Below are 17,834 nucleotides of genomic sequence, written 5' to 3' on the forward strand. Positions count from 1 at the left end.
CAGATCATATGTGAGTATATATGTCAGGAAGACAGTAAGTGATGGGTAGAGGCAGATCATGTGTGGTATCAATATCAGCAAGACAGGAAGAGATGGGTAGAGCAGATCATGTGTGGGTATGAATGTCAGGAAGACAGTAAGAGATGGGCAAATGCAGATCGTGTGTGGTGTCAATGTTAGGAAGGAAGGAAGTGGTGGGCAGAGAAGATCATATGTGAGTATATATGTCAGGAAGACAGATAAATGCAGATTATGTGTGGTCTGAATGTCGGGAAGACAGTAAGAGATGGGCAGTGGCATACCATATGTGGTCTGAATGTCATGAAAATAGAGATGGGCAGAGACAGATCATGTGTGGGTATGAATGACATAAAAACAGTAAGAGATGGCCAGAGACAGATCATGTGTGGGTATGAATGTCAGGAAGAAAGTAAGAGATAGGTAGAGGCAGATAATGTGTGGTATCAATGACAGGAAGACAGGAAGAGATGAGCACAGCAGATCATGTGTGGGTATGAGTGTCAGAAAGACAGTAATAAATGGACAGAGAAAGATCATGTGTAGTTATGAATGTCAGGAAGACAGTAAAGAATTTGCAAAGGCAGATCATGTATATTTATGAATGTCAGAAAGACCGTAAGAGCTAGGCAGAAGCAGATTATGTGTGTGTATGAGTGTCAGGAGGACAGCAAGGGATGGCAAGATACAGGTCATGTGTGGTATGAATGTCAGAAAGCCAGAGAGAGATGGACAGAGGCAGATCATGTGTGGTATGGATGTCAGGAAGAGATGGGCAAAACATCATGTGGGCATATGAATGTCAGGAAGAGAATAAGACATGGGCAGAGGCAGATCATGTGTGGTATGAAAGTCAGGAAGAGACTAAGAGATGGGCAGAGCAGCTCATGTGTGTATGAATGTAAAAAAAGACGGGAAGATATGGGCAGGGGCATGTAATATGTAGCATGAATGTCAGAAAGAAAGTAAGACACAGCCACAGGCAGACCATGTGTGATATGAATTTCAGGAAGATGGTAAGCGATGGGCCGGGGCAGATCTTGTGTGGTTATGAATGTCAGGAAGACAATAACACATGGGCAGAGGCAGATCATGTGTGAGTATTAGTGTCAAAAAGACAGTGGCAGATGAGTACAGGCAGATCATGTGTGGTTTGAGTGTCAGGAAGACAGTAAGAGATGGGCAGAGGCAGATCATGTGTGGGTATGAAAGTCAGGAAGACAGGAAGTGATGGGCAAAGCAGATCATGAGTGGGTATGAATCTCAGGAAAACAGTAAGACGTGGAGAGTGGCAAATCATCTTTGGGTGTGAATGCCAGGAAGACAGTGAAGATGAGCAGGGGTAGATTATTTGTCATATCAATGTCAGGAAGTCAGTAAGAGAGGGTAGAGGCAGATTCTGTGTGGCATGAAGAGGACAGTAAAAGATGGGCTGAGGCAGATCATGTGTGGTATGAATGCCAGGGAGGAAGGAAGTGATGGGAAGAGCAGATCATGTGTGGGTTTATATGTCAGGAAGACAGCAACAGATGGGCAGTGGCAGATCATGTGTGGTATGAATGTCACAAAAACAGTAAGAGACAGAGGCAGAACATGTGTGAGTATGAAAGTTGAGAAGACAGTAAGAGATGGGTAGAGGCAGATGATGTGTGGTTATGAATGCCAGGAAGACCATAAAGGGTTGGCAAAGGCAGATCATATGTGTATATGAATGTCAAAAAGATGTAAGAGATGGGCAGAGACAGATTATGTGGGGGATGAATGTCAGTAAGGCAGTAAGAGATGGGCAGAGCAGATCGTTTGTGGGTATGAATGTCAGGAAGACAGGGGAGAAATGGGCAGAAGCAGATCATGTGTGGTGTGAATGTCTGGAAGACAGTAAGATATGTGCAAAAAGGTCATATGTGGTACGAATGTCAGGACAACAATAAAAGATGAGCAGAGGCAAATCGTGCTTGCTTATGAATGTGAGGACAACAGTAAGAGATGGGAAGAGGCACGTCATGTGTGGGCACCAAAGTCAGGAAGCAAGTAAGTGATGGGCAGAGGAGATCATGTGTGGGTATTTATGTCAGGAAGACAATAAGATATGGGCAGAGGTAGATACTGTGTGGGTATGAATGTCAGGAAGACAGTAAGAGAGGGCAGAGGAAAATCATATGTGGGTATGTCACAAAAACAATAAGAGATGGACCAAGGCAGATTGTGTCTGGGAGTAAATGTCAGGAAGACAGTAAGGCATGGACAGAGACAGATCATGTGTGACTATGAATCTCACAAAACTGGGTAGAGGTGGGAGAGGCAGGTCATGTGTGGTATGAATGTGACAGTATGACATTCATGACAGTGTGGTGTGAATGACAGTAACAGATGGGCAGAGGCAGATCAATGTGGTATCAGTGTCAGGGAGCAAGTAAGTGATGGACAGAGCAGATCATGTGTGGTTATGAATGTCAATTATACAGTAAGGGATTGGCAGAGGTAGACCATGTGTGGGTGTGAATGTCAAGAAGACAGTAAGAGATGGGCAGAGGCAGATCAGGTGTGGTATGAATGTCGGGATGACAGTAAAAGATAAGCTTAGCACGTCACATGTGGCATGAATGTCAGGAAGACAGTAAGAAGTGGAGAGGCAGATCACGTTTGGTATGAAAGTCAGGATGATGGTAAGAGTAGGACGAGACATATCATGTGTGACTGTGAATGTCAGGAAAATAGAGATGGGCAGAGGCAGGTCACGTGTAGGAATGAATGTCAGAAGGGCAGTAAGAGATGGGCAGAGGCAGATAATGTGTGGCTATGAATGTCAGGACAGTAAGAGATAAGCAGAGGTAGATCAGGTGTAGATGGGCAGAGGCAGATAATGTGTGGCTATGAACATCAGGACAGTAAGAGATAAGAAGAGGTAGATCAGGTGTGGCATGAGTCTCAGGAAGACAGTAAAAGATATGCCTAGCATGTTATGTGTGATATGAATGTCAGGATAACAGTAAGAGGTGAACAGAGGCAGATAAAGTGTGAGTATGAATGTCAAGATGACAGAGATGGTCAGAGGCAGATAATGTGTGTTGTGAATGTCAGGAAGATATAAGAGATAGGCAAAGGCAGATCACATGTGAGTATGAAAGAAACAAATGAGAATGGAATGGGCATAGCTCCTTCTTGTGTAGGTAGGAATCTTAGGAAGACAGTAGGAAATCAGCAGCGCCAGACAATAAGTGGGTGTGCATTTCAGGAAGACAGAATTTGTAGGGAAGAACCAGATCTTTTGTGGGAATGGGTCACAGGAAGACAGAAAGTGAAGACAAGTGAAAAATTGTATCGGAGAATGGAACAGAGAAAGTATGAAAAAGATGGAGATAGTGAAGTAATAGATGGGTATTGACAGAAAAACTGAAAAACATGGGTAGGGAGAGATTATGTGTGCATATGACACAGTATGACTGAAACTTATGAACATAGCCAGATCCTGTGTGGAAATGAGTCTCAGGAAGACAAAAAAATGTGCAGAGTCATATCATGTGTGTGTATAAATGTCAAAAAGACAACAAGAAATGGGCAGAGGAAGATCATGTATGGGTATGACTATCAAGAAGACAGTAAAACATGGGCAGGGGCAGATCGTGTGTGGGTATGAATGTTTAGGAATATAGTAAGAGCCTGGAAAATGCAGATTATTTGTAAATATGAATGTCAGAAAGACAGTCAGAAATAAACAGAGGCAGAGCATCTGTGGGTATGAATTTCAGGAAGACAGTAAGAGATGAGCAGAGTCAGATCATGTGTGAGTATGAACGTCAGAAAGACAGTAAAGATAGAGGCAAATCATGTGTGGGGAGGAATGTCAAGCAGACAATAAAAGACGGGGAAAGGCAGATTATATGCGAGGATATATGTCAGGAAGACAAGAAGAGGTGGGCAGAAGTTGATCATGTGCAAGTATGAATGTCATGAACACAGTAAGAGATGGGCAGAGGCAGATCATGTGTGTGTATGAATGTCAGGAAGAAAGAGATGAGCAGAGACAGGTATGTTGAGTATCAATGTCAGGATGCCAGCAAGAGATGGGCAGAGGCAGATCATGTGTGGGTATGAGTGACATGAAGACAGTAAGAGATGGGCAGAGGCAGATCGTGTGTGGGTATGAGTGTCAGTAAGATAGGAAGAGATGGGCAAAACATCATGTGTGCATATGAATGTCAGAAAGAAGATAAGAGATGGGCAGAGGCAGATCATGTTTGGGTGTGAATTTCAGGGAGACAGTGGGAGATGGGCAGAATCATGTAATGTGTGGGTATGAATATGAGGAAGTCAGTAAGCAATGGAAAGAGGCAGGTCATGTCTGGGTATGAATGTCAGGAAGACAGCAAAAGTGTCCCATCGTGTGTGAGTATGGACCTCAGGGAGAATGAATGTGATGTGCAGAGCCAGATCATGTGTGGGTAGGGATCTCATGAAGACAGGAAATCATGGGCAGAGCCAAAACATGTATGCTTATGGAACACAGGAAAGTATTAACTGATAGGAAATAACGGATCACGTGTGTGTGGGAGGCATAGAAAACAGACAGAGGTGATCAGAGGCAGATCATGTGTGTGTGTGATGCTCAGGAAGACAGGAAGAGGTGACAAGATACAGATCATGAGTGGGTTTGAGGCTCAGGAAGGCTCAGGTAAATGGGCAGAACCAGGTCATGTGTGGATGTGGGGCTCAGAAAGACAGAAGGAGACAGGCAGAGTCAGATCATGTGTGGATATGGAGCACGGGAATCAAGTAACTGATGATAGGAAATGGCAGAATATTTGTGGATATGGAACACAGACAGACAGAAAGAGATTAGCAGACCTAGATCATGTGTGATATGAGTGTGAGGAAGGCAGTAAGAGATGGGTAGAGCAGATCATGTGTGGGTATGGATCACTGAAAGTGACTAACTGAAGGACAATTACAGAACATGTGGGATTTGGAACACAGAAATAAAGAAAGAGATGAGCATACCCAGGTCATGTGTCAGTAGAGATCTCAGGAAGATAGGAGATAGGCAGAGGCAGATCATGTGTGGGCATGGAACACAGGAAGATGGTAAGAAATAGGGGGGCAGTGCAGACTTGTGATAGTGGAGTTGTAGCAGCTGCAGGTGCAGGAGGTGGACTCCATGGTGAAGAGTCTGGAGAGAGAGACCATCCAGAAACTGCAGGGCTCATGTTCTGGTGCAGCACCAGCGGTTGTGCACATGCGGCAGGTGCACCAGTGCATTGAGTGCTGCCATGTGCCTCTGGCTCAAGCCCAGGCCTTGGGGACCAGCTAGCTGGAGAAGTTCCAAGACTGCCTGACTGGGTGTACTGTGCATTGCAATGACAAAGTCAAAGATTCAACATATGAAGGGAGGAAGGAACTGCAGGTGAAGCAGCCACTGGACGATTGTGTGCCCAAGGGTGTGGGTGGCCACACGCTCCTCATCCAGACCATGAGCAAGGCAAGGAAGGTGTCTCTCTTATCCACTGGGAAACCAAAGTCTTTGTCAGTGGCCATGGGGACTGAGGGCAAAAATATATTTTTAAAAGGAATGGGAAGTTTAATATTTTAAGCCAAGTTCATGAATGAAGAAATTAAGGATGGCATCAAGTGTAAGCTATATGCCACTTGCCTCTGGAAACTGGTTCAATCCTAAAAAGTGAAATGGAAAAAAACAGTGCTAAAATTTGGGTCAGAGATATTACAGGAGAATATTTTTAAGTCGATATGTTCTGTGTCCAGGGCTTGTCCTGGCAGCAGGGATCTCCCTTGTCAGAAGCCAGAGCCCTCTGCAGGACCAAATTCTTCCTCCACAGGACCCACCAGGCTGGTAGGGCAGATTCGGTGGAGCTTGAGAGCCGTTTCTGTTCGTTGCCAACCTCCTGTTTCCCAGAAGCATCACCACACCATTTTCTAGAAGCTGGGCAACAAAATCCATGAGGTCACTAACTTGGAAGAGGAAAAGAGTTTTCAGGGTCTTTGTTTCCTTAGTTTTTTAAATTATTTATTCAAGGGCATAAAGTTGATTTTAAGATGTGGAATTGGGAAGGATAGTAGTTTAGACAAGAAGTTTGAAAGTTTCCTTGCGGATACCCTCTTTTGACCATCAAGGTGTGGATGCGCACTTCTTAAAATTCTTGCACACTGCATCTTTCAGCCTGGGGACCACACAAAAACATGAGCAGTGACATCACACTAATTATGGGAAACAGAGCTTCCCTCTTATTGGCCGATGGGCCCTGAGACTGTCTGCTGAAGAATGACAGGACAATCTTCCCCTCACATTTTCCCCTGGAAGAAAAGGAGGTTTTGGTTGTGATCTATACCAGTATCCAGGAATGAGCAGGAAAGAAGGAGCTGTTGGCTACTTGGTTGATTATAAGAGAGTTGTGAAGTAGTAGATTTGGAAAAACCTGGTTTTCATAGAACAGAATGCAATGGAAGCCTAAATCCAGCATTGCTTACACAGCCCCTGAATGAACAGAGCCCAATTGAGACAAACCCCTGACCACAGGAAATTCAAGGAAGAGAAAGTAAGCAACTTGAGCTAAGATAAGCTGTGGCAAAGGAGGGGCAGTCCCCCATTATGAAAGATCATTTTTGCCTGGGGCCTTTGCAACACACAGTGTTCATGCCCTAGCATGGCACCTGATTGTTTTGATAGCAACCTCATTGTAGTTTTACAAGGTTATTACTTGAAATGGTAATATGCCTGTCTGTTCACTGTTTCCAGGTAGTGATATATTTTCCTAGTGGTTTGGTTTTTAAAATAAATAAAGTTTAATTTCTCCCCTCCCCCACAAAAAAGAAATAGGCAGATAAAACAGTGTGTGGGTGTGGATCACAGTAAGACAAAAACTGATGAGCACAGGTAGATCATGTGTGGATATGAATATCAGGAAGACAAAGAGATAGGCAGAGATAGATTACCTGTGAGTATAGAGGACAGGGAAACAGTAACTGATAGGACATGACAGATCATGTGTGGGTACAGATCACAGGAAGACAAGAGATGAACAGAGCCAGATCATATGTAGCTATGAATCTCAGGAATACAGTAGGAGATGATCAGAATGAGATCATGTGTGGCATGAATCACAGGAAAACAAAAACGGATGGACAGAGTCATATAATGTGCCAGTATGGATTTCAGGAAGACAACAATAGTTGGAATGGACAGAGCACATGTGGATATGGATCTCAGCAAAAAAAGAAAGAGATGAGCAGAGCCAGATCATGTTTTTGCATGAATATCACAAAGACAGAAAGAGATGGGCAGCACCAAATCATGTGTGTATGGATCAGGGAGACAGTGAGTGAAGGGCAATGACAACTGCCCTCATGTATCATGGGAAAACAGTACATGACAAGCAATGACAGATTATGCATGTGTATAGAATACAGAAAGAAAGAGTTGGGAAGAACCAGATCATTTCTGGGTATGTATCCAGGAACACAGAAAACAATGGGCAGAGACACAGAGTGGGTTTTTCTGAATCACAGGAAGACAAAAAGGGATGGGCAGAGCCAGATCATGTGTGCCTGTGGATCTCAGGGAGACAGCAAGAGATGGCCAGAGTCACATCATTTGTGGGTGTGAATCTCAGAAAGACAAAGAGGTGGCCAGAGCCAGATCCTATGTGGGTGTGATCCTTAGGAATACAGTAAGACATGGGCAGCACAAAACCATGTGTACGTGTTGGTCTCAGGAAGACAGAGGGAAGGATGGAGCCAGATTATATGTGGGTATAGTTCTCAGGAGCACAGAAAGAGATGGGCGCAGCGAGATCATGTGTGATTTTGGAGCACACGACGACAGTAACGGAGAGGAAATGACAGATCGTGTGTAGATATGGAATACAGAAAGAAAGAGATGGGCAGAGCCAGATCGTGTCTTGCTATGAATCTCAGGAAGACAGTAGAAGATGGACAGAGCCAGATCCTGTATAGGTACAGGGAACAGGAAGACAGAAACATCTGCATGTCCAGATCACGTGCAGGACACAGGACACGTGGATCACAGGAAGTCAGAAACAGAGCCGAGCAAGGCTATGTGTTGATGTGGATCACATTTAGAAGGGGAACAGTAGGACCAGACCTTATGTGGGTACAGAAAACAAGAAGCGAGAGAGAAAGTAGCAAAGATCAGATAATGTGTGGGAAAGATGGAAATAGAAGAGCAGAGACACTGTAGTGCCTGAGTATGGATCATATTCAGAAAAAAAGAGATGGGCAGGGGTTAGACCCTGTGTTGGTGTGGACCACAGGAAGACCAAAATGCATGTGTAAGCTGAGACCAAATCATATGCATGGATGGATCACATTTAGACCAAAAGAGATGGGTAGGGGTAAATTCATGATTGGGTGTGGATTGCACTAAGACAAAAATTGTGGTCACAGATAATATATAGATTTGTATCACAGGAAGACAGAAAAAGATGGGCAGAGCCAGATCATATGTGAGTAGGAATCATGGTTAGACAGAAACAGATGGGCAGGGCCAGATTATGTGTGGGTATGGTTCACTGGAAGAAGAAAGAAATGGGTAGGGATAGACCAGACTGTGTGTGTGGATGGATCACAGCAGGAAAGAAAGGTGTGGGGCAAGGCCCAGGTCATATGTGGGATGAAAGATAGAAAAACAGGAAATGCCAGGCAGGGTGGCATTGTACATGGGTGGGCATGTATTAGTGTAAGAGAGTGAGATGGGCTGGGATTATGCCATATGTAGGTGTGGATCACAGAAAGATGGAAAGAGATGAGCAGAGCCAGACCATGTGTGGATATGGAACACAGCAAGGCAGAAGGAGGAGTGTAGGCCAGATCAAGTGTGGGTGTGGACCACAGTAAGAAAGAAAGGAATAGGTAGGGATACACCAGATCTTGGGTGTATATGGATCACTCTTATACAGAAATAAATGGGAAAGTATGATATCGTGTGAGGCATGGGCACAGGAAGGCATAAGGACTGGGCTGGGCGTGTGGCCATGTTGGGACAAGACTTTCCAGAGGCCAGGAGTGGCCAAGTGGGGATGTGGATGTGACGGCAGGAGTTATGGCAACCACGTCAGCCCACGAGCTGGAAGCCACATGCTGAGGAAAAGAAAACAAGATGGGAGGGAAATGGATCCCTGATATGGGAACACTTTCAGACCACCAGTGTGAAGAGAAAAGATAAATCAGTTTCTACCATTGGGAAGCTCTGGGGACTCAGGCTGTCTCTGTTGAAGTACCCAAATGCCATCCTAACTACTGCAATAAGAACTAAAGGATGCAGGAGGTGGGCATTTCACCACTCCTTGCTTTCTATTCCTCCCCACCCCTGCTCCTCCAGGGAAGTTTTAGTGCCCAAGGACATTGAGGAAGTGGGAGTGCCAATACAGGAGCTGGGGCTCAGGCAGGTGTACCTAGGAGTGATTTGGGGCTGCACAGGCAGCAGCAGATGGCAAACCCACACTCATGACTCCTCCCTGAGGGCACTACTGACACAGGCAGAACTGGAGAGGGATAAAGTGGTAAAAAGAGGAGGGGAAAAGACTCAAGGATGATGAACAGGAGATGGCTGTGGCTTCGAGGTGGAGACATTAGCTGAGTGTTGGATGCACGGGCCAGGAACACAAGGAGAAAGTTCAGGAAAGAAGTTTTGCCTAGAAAGGTGGTGGTGGTGATTGTTGATTTTGTTGTTAGTGCCTCAGAGACTCTCATTAACTTCCAACTTTTTGCCCCAGGCCATAGCCTGTACTGTGCTTTCTGACATTCAGAGGGTTCTGGTAGCATAGTAGGTACTCAATTTTGTGAACATTCTATGGAGTCCTGAAAAGGCTGTGTTCCCTTTTTGAATTTGAGGTCTATTAATAATGCTTTACAATATCAATATCTGCCATTTAATTTTGCATACATCTATCAAAAGCTGAGAACAAAGTCTTTCATCCCTGTTGCCTTTCTATTAAATTATCCATAAGGTCCATCTGGTTCTGCTTTCTACTGTTGATTACGTTTAATTGATCATACACACGTTCATGATCTGTACTTGAACCTCTTACCGGGTAGCCAGTCCTGATGCATTGATTGTTTTTGCCTCTAATTCTCCCTCACCTGGATCAGTATTATCACGGTGGCACTTTCTGTTTGCTTGCTGATCAGTTTCTGTCCAGTCCTTTATGTATAGGTCTGTCCAGTCCTTTATTTATAGGTCTCCCTATGTTGCCCAGGCTGGTCTTGAACTCTTGGGCTCAAGCAACCCTCCCGCCTCAGCCTGCCTAGGAACTGGGACAACAGCAGGCACCACCATGCCCAGCTCGATCCTTTAATGTTTAAGGTAAATGATAAGGTAGGCAAAAGAATATGATTGTTTCAATCCTGGAATCTTTTTAATGTGGACTTTTAATCTATTTCTATATGATGTCATTACATTAAATTAGTCTTCTGACACACATTATGTTTTTTCCTTATGTTTTTACTGTTTCTACTGCCTGCTAAATGGCAATGTTTTATTGCCTTTTGTCTTCCACAGTGATTTGGACATGATATAGCCTGTGTTCTTGAAATTGAACAATTATTATAACAGCAATGCGCTGCAAAGAAATCAGAGAGTGAAGATAAGCAAAACAAAGAAAACATGGCCAGAATCCCACCTGCCCCTCCACACCAACTATAGACGGGTTCATGTGTATCTTCCAAATATCTTCTAGACGTATAAACACATCTCAGTATAAACACACAATGGGATCCCCTGGAGAAGGAATGCTACAAATCTGCTTGTGACCTGCTTTGATCAACATACCGTGTATCTTTCCATGTAAATAAATAACTTTCCCCTGTATAACTTTCATGACTGCAAATGTGTGCATTGAATGGGTGTAACATAATTTCAAGAGTTCCCCTATTGTGAACTCGTTTATGAGCTCTTTGTCATTTCTAACAATATTGTGATGAACAGGCTTGTTAATACCTTACTCTTTGAGCACATGGTTACTTCTGCAGGATACATTGGAAGCAGAGAAATTACTAATTACTAAATCAGTAGGTGTGTGCCTTTTACAGGCTTTTTCTGTGTGATGCCTAACTGCCTTCTGGACATGTTAAACCAAATTCACATACCATTAGCATGAGTATTTGACATTGCTTTGGCCTTTGCTAAATTTTGTTTCAACTTTGATTTTAGATTCAGGGAGTGCACGCACAGGTTTGTTACCTGGGTATATTGTGTGATGTTGAGGTTGGGGGTACGAATGATTCCCTCACCCAGGTAGCGAGCATAGCACCCAACAGTGAGTGTTTCAGCCTTTGCTCTCTTCCCTCCCGCACCCATCTAGTAGTCTCCACTTTTTTATTGCTGCCATCTTTATGTCCACCAGTACCGAATGTTTAGCTCCCACTTATAAGTGAGAACATGCAGTATTTGGTCTTCTGTTTCTACATTAATTCTCTTAGGATATGGCCTCCATGACTTTGTTAAATTTATAAAAAGTGAAGAATCACACACACCCTATTTGCTTCATGTTTCTTTAATCACTGGCGAAGCTCAACATTTTTCATGTGTGGCATCAGCCCACAAGTTGACCTGCAGTGATCCCTACCCCCTGGTATTCCCGATTCTGTGTAATCCACCCCACAGTGAATCAGGGATGGTCTGTGGGCTAACAGAACATCGCAGAAGTCGTCATCTGTCACTTCTGACCCCAGGCTACAAAAGACAGTATTTGTTTCCTGTAATTCACATGTTCCTTGTTGCTGAACCTGTGCTCAATTTTGTGATAGGTCTTTGGGTGCCTGTGCCTCTCTTCTGAATCGCTTCTGCTTCCCATCTGCTGCAGCCTTGGGAGCCTTTTACTGGAAGGAATAGGTGGCTGAGGTGGCAGCCCCATGAGAATGGAGGCCTTCTGCCAAAAGCCACAGTGGAGTCGAGGGCTCCAGTCAACGTGTGTGGGTGATCAACCATCCCGGGACTGCGGGGTGAGCCGGGGCACAAGTCTCTCAGTGCTAACTCCGGGGACATGGTGTAATCGTCCTACATGTGAGTGAGCCATCTGGGAAGTAGAGCCCCATCCTAGTCAAGCCTTGAGATGACTGCAGTTCCAGCCGAGAGCATGTCTATGACCTGTAAGACCCTGGGGTAGAACCATGCGGCTGAGCAGCACCCAGATTTCTAATCATCAGTGTTTGGCTGGGCGCGGTGGCTCACACCTGTAATCCCAGCACTTTGGGAGGCCGAGTGGGAGCAGATGACTTGAGGTCAGGAGTTTGAAACCAGCCTGGCCAATGTGGTGAAACCTGTCTCTACTAAAAATGCAAAAATTAGCTGGGCATGGGTGTGGTGGCGGGCGTCTGTAGTCCCAGCTACTCCGGAGGCTGAGGTAGGAGAATTGCTTGAACCCAGGAGATGGAGGTTGCAGTGAGCCAAGATCACACCACTGCAATCCAGCCTGCGCGACAGAGCAAGACTCCATAGAGAGAGAGAGAGAGAGAGAGAGAGAGAGAGAGACAGACAGAGAGAGAGATCCTGAGTGCTTGTTGTTTTAAGTTGCTAAGTTTGGGGGTAATTTTGTTCCACACAAATAATACATTATGTTTTTAAAACATTTTATAAGGATTTAATATGTGATAAAGGTGATAAATTTACCCTTTGGGAAAAGTGTAGGAACAATTGGTTTATCCTGGGGAAAAGATAAAGGTTTTCAATCAAATGATCACCAGATGTACTGAGGATGTCTTGAAAAGAAAGCCACAGACCTACTGGAAGAGGGACAGGTGTGTCTTGACAGAAGCTCACTCCTGCTCAGGGTCTTTGGCCTTCGACACACACCTCCCTTGACCCCTGCCCATCATCCTTCAGGTCTTGGTGGAAACGACGCTTTCTCCAGAAGCCCCGCACAATCTTCTCAGCCAGGTAGAGACTGCCTGGTGGATCTCTCATGGCTACGCCATCTGCCGTATTTTGCACACTCATGAGTTACATAGGCGTTTGTATGTTTCATGCTGTCTTCCCAGATAGACTGCGAGCATCCTGAGGCCGGGGATGGTGCCTGTGCTGTGCACTCTCTCATGCCCAGCTGCCTGTCAGTCTGCAGTGCCTTATATGGGGCGTTTTCCTCCCCCACTTCCTGGTTCTTTGACACGGGGTTTTGAAAACTCCACTTGGCAGTGTGTGCTCCCATCAGGGCTCTTCTGCTTCAGCTTCCACCTGCAGTGCTGTGCCTGTGGGGTCCACATGCACTACCCGCGCCCCGGCTCCAGGAGTTGCAGCCGCCTCCTTGGCTAGGGTTTGCTGGGTGTTTTGGAATTGACATAACCTGAAGGAACAACGCAAGGGGTGCAGCATGGCCACGCCCCGAATGACCGTACTACATGGCATCTGAAGACGCCATGGATTGTAAAACCCATCCAGATGTCAGACACGTTCATGCCTGGGAAAAAAAGAACATCTTAGAATTGATGATGTACGTATTTTCTCAATCCAGCTTCAAGGGCCTGAGAGTTGTAGAAATATTTCCCAGATGGGCAAAAGCTTGCCTGCCCTTCTAATTTTCAGGGGTACCCTGTGTTCTGGTCATTTTCATTTTCTGAAAGGTATTTAGTGAGAAGGCGAGAGTGAGTGACTCAATGGCTGCTAGCAAGCTGTCATGTTAAACCAGTTTTTAATTCTCTTCAGAGCCACACCGTCCTCCAATAACTCCCTCTTTCTTCTGATAGTTTTAGTGCTTGACTGGCTGTATATAAAACACAGAAGTGAAACCAACCAGAAAATAATCCAAAGGCCAAATGGCACCTTATGCCAGTCATTCACCGATACTTGTGGAATGGCTCAGTATGTGTTTGCTACTTAAAAACTCAGCCTCAATCTCCTAACTCATCATGTGACTAAGAACGCCTGGCCTCCTGGGAATGCAGCCCAGTAGGCTTCAGCTTTATTTCACCATCTATTCTCTCTGAAGGCTGCTACCTATGAGGCTTCATCTACATAACAAGAATCTGGACCCCCACAATTCCCCTTATCTTAATGCAAGCATTTCTTTCTACTGACTTCAAGTCTTGGGACAAAGCTTAACTCTTTCAACAGGTTGCCAATGAGAAAATCTTTGAATCTACCTATGACCTGTAAGTCCCTGCTCCAAGTTGTCCTGCCTTTCTGGTCGAACCAATGTATACCTCCCATGTACGGGTTTTTGTCTTTGCCTGTAATACCTGTCTCCTTATACTGTATATGAAACCAAACTGTAACCCAAAAAATAAAAAATAAAATATAGAAACTCAGCCTCGATCTGATTCCCAGGATTACGATTCTATCAGCAAGTAATTGATCCCTGATGGCAAGAATCAAAGCTGGTGAAACTCAGTGCCCTCATGAAGAGTTCATTCTAGTGGGGAAAGACATCCAATATGCAAATAAATAAACAAGTGAAGGAATGAATGAACCGTGGCAGGAAATGTATCAGTTGCATCTCACCATATTTTTAAGCTGTGGTAATGAATCCCTAAATCCCAGTAAGTTACAACTGTAGACACTACTTCTTCCTCACATAATATGAAGGAGGCCACAGGATGGCCTTGGCCCAGCCCCACAGGCCTTCTTGCTTGCTCCAGAACCCAGTCTGAAGGGGCAGCCCTGTCTGGCCAATGCTGGGCTCACAGCCAAGGGAGAAGCATGAGACAGATGATCTCTCCCATGGGAAGGCTTCTGCTTGATGTGGTGCTCTTTAGTCCACTTGTGTACCTCCCAAAGGCCAAAGCAGGGTTCAGGGCCAAGTGCAACAATGGGCTGGGCAACAGAGTTCACCTTCAGGGAGGAACTGCAAATCCCATTGCAATGAATGGGAAGAAATATTCTTTGCAGGGAAGAGTTGATTGCTGGGAACAATAATCTAAGCAGCCATAAGTTTAAGTGACGTAAAGATAATATATCAGGGAAGGAGGCTAAGGGGAGCCAGGTGTGTGAGTGTCATGGGGTTAGAGGGGTGCCACAGAGAAACTGACAAACTTACAGGAGGAATAAACAGGTGATGTTCTGACGTTAGGATCGTGATGTATAGTGGAGACTGCTGGCTAGTTACCAAAAACCCATTTCCTCATCTTCCTGGGTACACAGACTTTTCCTGGCCTCTGTTAACAGTGAGGTGTGGCCATGTGACTGAGGTCCAGCCCATGGAGTGAGAACAGAAGTGATGTGTGCCCTGCCACCAGGAGTCCAAGGACCCCAAGGTCCTAGGGATGGTGGAGCCACAGACGGAAGGAGCCTGGGTCCCCAAATCACCATCCAGCAGAAGGACATCTACTTCGGATCGTGAGCAAGTAAGCTGGAGTGCAATGGCGCGATCTCAGCTCACTACAACCTCCGCCTGCCGGGTTCAAGTGATTCTCCTGCCTCAGCCTCCCAAGTAGCTGGGACTAGAGGTGTGCACCACCATGCCTGGCTAATTTTTGTATTTTTAGTAGACGAAGTTTCACCATGTTGGCCAGGCTGGTCTTGAACTCCAGACCTCAAGTGATCTGTCCATCTCGGCCTCCCAAAGTGCTAGGATTACAGGAATGAGCCACTGCGCCTGGCCAAAACCAGGGATTTTATGGTCTTTGGAAACCCACTGGTAGTGACTTCATAGTGACGTCGTTTACGGTGATGTTGACCTAGGTGGACTCTTGTGGGAGAGAGACTTCCCAACATGGAGAACGGTGTATATTGGCAAATGTGAGTCATGAGGGGCTTCTTCAGGTGTATGGAAGAGAACAGTATATGGGGAAAAAGAATGAAAAAGGAACTGAATCCCTTTGTCTGAAAAGCAAACACAATTAGAGAGGTAATAACTGGAATAATCAACTGAGAGAGTGCTAACAACTTTGAAACCACAAGCCCTTGTACTTGGAGGAATTCCCCAGAATATACTAGAGGTAGAGGCCCCTTTGGAGAGGGCAGAGTGTGGAGAGCATGGGTGAAGGGATGAGGGTCTTCCCTTTCTGACCATCGCTTCCTCCAGGAAAGCAGATCAGATTCCACCATACACTGATGAGTTTCAGAAACACCTGTCATTTCATTCAACAGAATGGCAGGCCTGCCACCCTGCCATTTATCTGGATTTGTGTCTTCAAGTCTTCCTGTTTTCTACATGCCTCCCAATTATTTACTGACAAAGGAATGAGTTGATCCTTTGCCCTGTATTGTTTTTCATCTATTACTTCAACCTTGTTTCCTTTTCAACTACGACAGGAAGAACAGGTGCTTCTCAGTTGTAGGTGGCTTGGCTGTCTTTGGCTAATATTAAGAAACCTCAAGCAAGAAGTCTAAATATTGATCATTAATTTACTAAAATCCTCTGTATATTGAATGTTTCTTGACTTCAGACATCTCTGAAAAGTATAGAGAAATTTGTCTTCATATTCTGCATACTTAAACTTTTTATTATGGAAAATTTCAAACATGCATGACAGTAGAGAGATTTGTGTAATGGATTCCCATGTATGTATCACTGGCCACAACAAATACCAACATAAGGCCAACCCTGTTTCATCTGCATCTCCTTCCCCATTGAATTATTTCAAAGCAATCCCAGATATCATCTCATTTAATATGTAAAGTTTTTATAAGATACTTATTTCCAAGAGATAGGGGCATCATCTTTTCAAAATATCATTATAATACCAATTAGCACCATTGTTAGAAATGAATAGCAACTCTTCAGTATCATCTAATATCCACTGGGTATTCACCTTTCCCTGGATTGTCTCATGTATGCATTTTTCCCGTTGTTTTCTTTTAATCAGCATCTAAACGAGGTCTGTGCATTTACATGCCTTGCTAAATATGATGACTTCATCCTAGTACTAGTTAATACCTAAGGACAAAATACACACTTGTGGTAAGGCTTTTTACTTACGACAATGGATATAATTTCACATTTCAAAGTCTCCTTGGTAATTGTGAATTTGGGGCAGCTCTGATTAGATTGCTTTTGTTTTAATTTGTATTAGTCTTCAATTCAATTAGTGCAGTTTCTTTGCATTAAGCTTTTAAAGCCACCTGTTCAGCTTCTGAGAGCTAATATTTTATATGTCTTAAGCCACCCATCTTTTCACATGTTAACATCTATGAAATCAGTTTGCATTTTATAATCAATGGTGATAGTTTAACAGGTAGCATTTTCCTTTACTGTTTATTAAACAGTGGTGCATCTTACAATCAAAGAGGTCTTAGATTTGATGAAATATACTAGTTTATTTAAACTAGGTAATATAAAGGGCCCTTTCTACGGAAGTTTTACTCTTCTTTCTGAACAGTGGGCCACCTTTACAAGACAGATATGCCGAAGAAGGTAGACAAGTCCAGGTCTGGTCAGAAACATATGAGCCATTCTGAATCTTCAGAATGGAAATGGTTTAATACAGAATCAGAAGCTTATATGGCTCGTGGAAGGCAGGGGCTAAGGTGAGGAAGTTTCTAGAATCCAGGAGTGCAAGAGTCACAGGGAAGCTCCCCGGCCCCCAGTGGTCTCAGCTGCCTGCACGACTGAAGTGGGTGAGTCTCAAGGTGATATCCAGAGGCTGCTGGCAAACCCCACATCTGCCTCCTGTTGATGCTTGAAAGCCTGTCTTGTGCAGCCACCAGAAGGAAGTGGTTTCTCCTCACCTCCCTCCTCCCCAAATCAGGGCACAGGGTCTCTTGGGGCAGAATCTTAAGAATCCACATCTACCGGCAAAGGAGTGTGGCAAGTGTCACGTCCAGGCTTTATGCCTCTAAGGACAGGGAGGAACCAAGAAAGGCTGGGATGGTGGCAAGTACCAACAATGTTCAGCACTTTAGAACACATCAGTGA

The sequence above is a fragment of the Macaca nemestrina genome, chromosome X (assembly GCF_043159975.1).
Source record: "Macaca nemestrina isolate mMacNem1 chromosome X, mMacNem.hap1, whole genome shotgun sequence".
In the NCBI taxonomy this organism is placed as follows: Eukaryota; Metazoa; Chordata; class Mammalia; order Primates; family Cercopithecidae; genus Macaca; species Macaca nemestrina.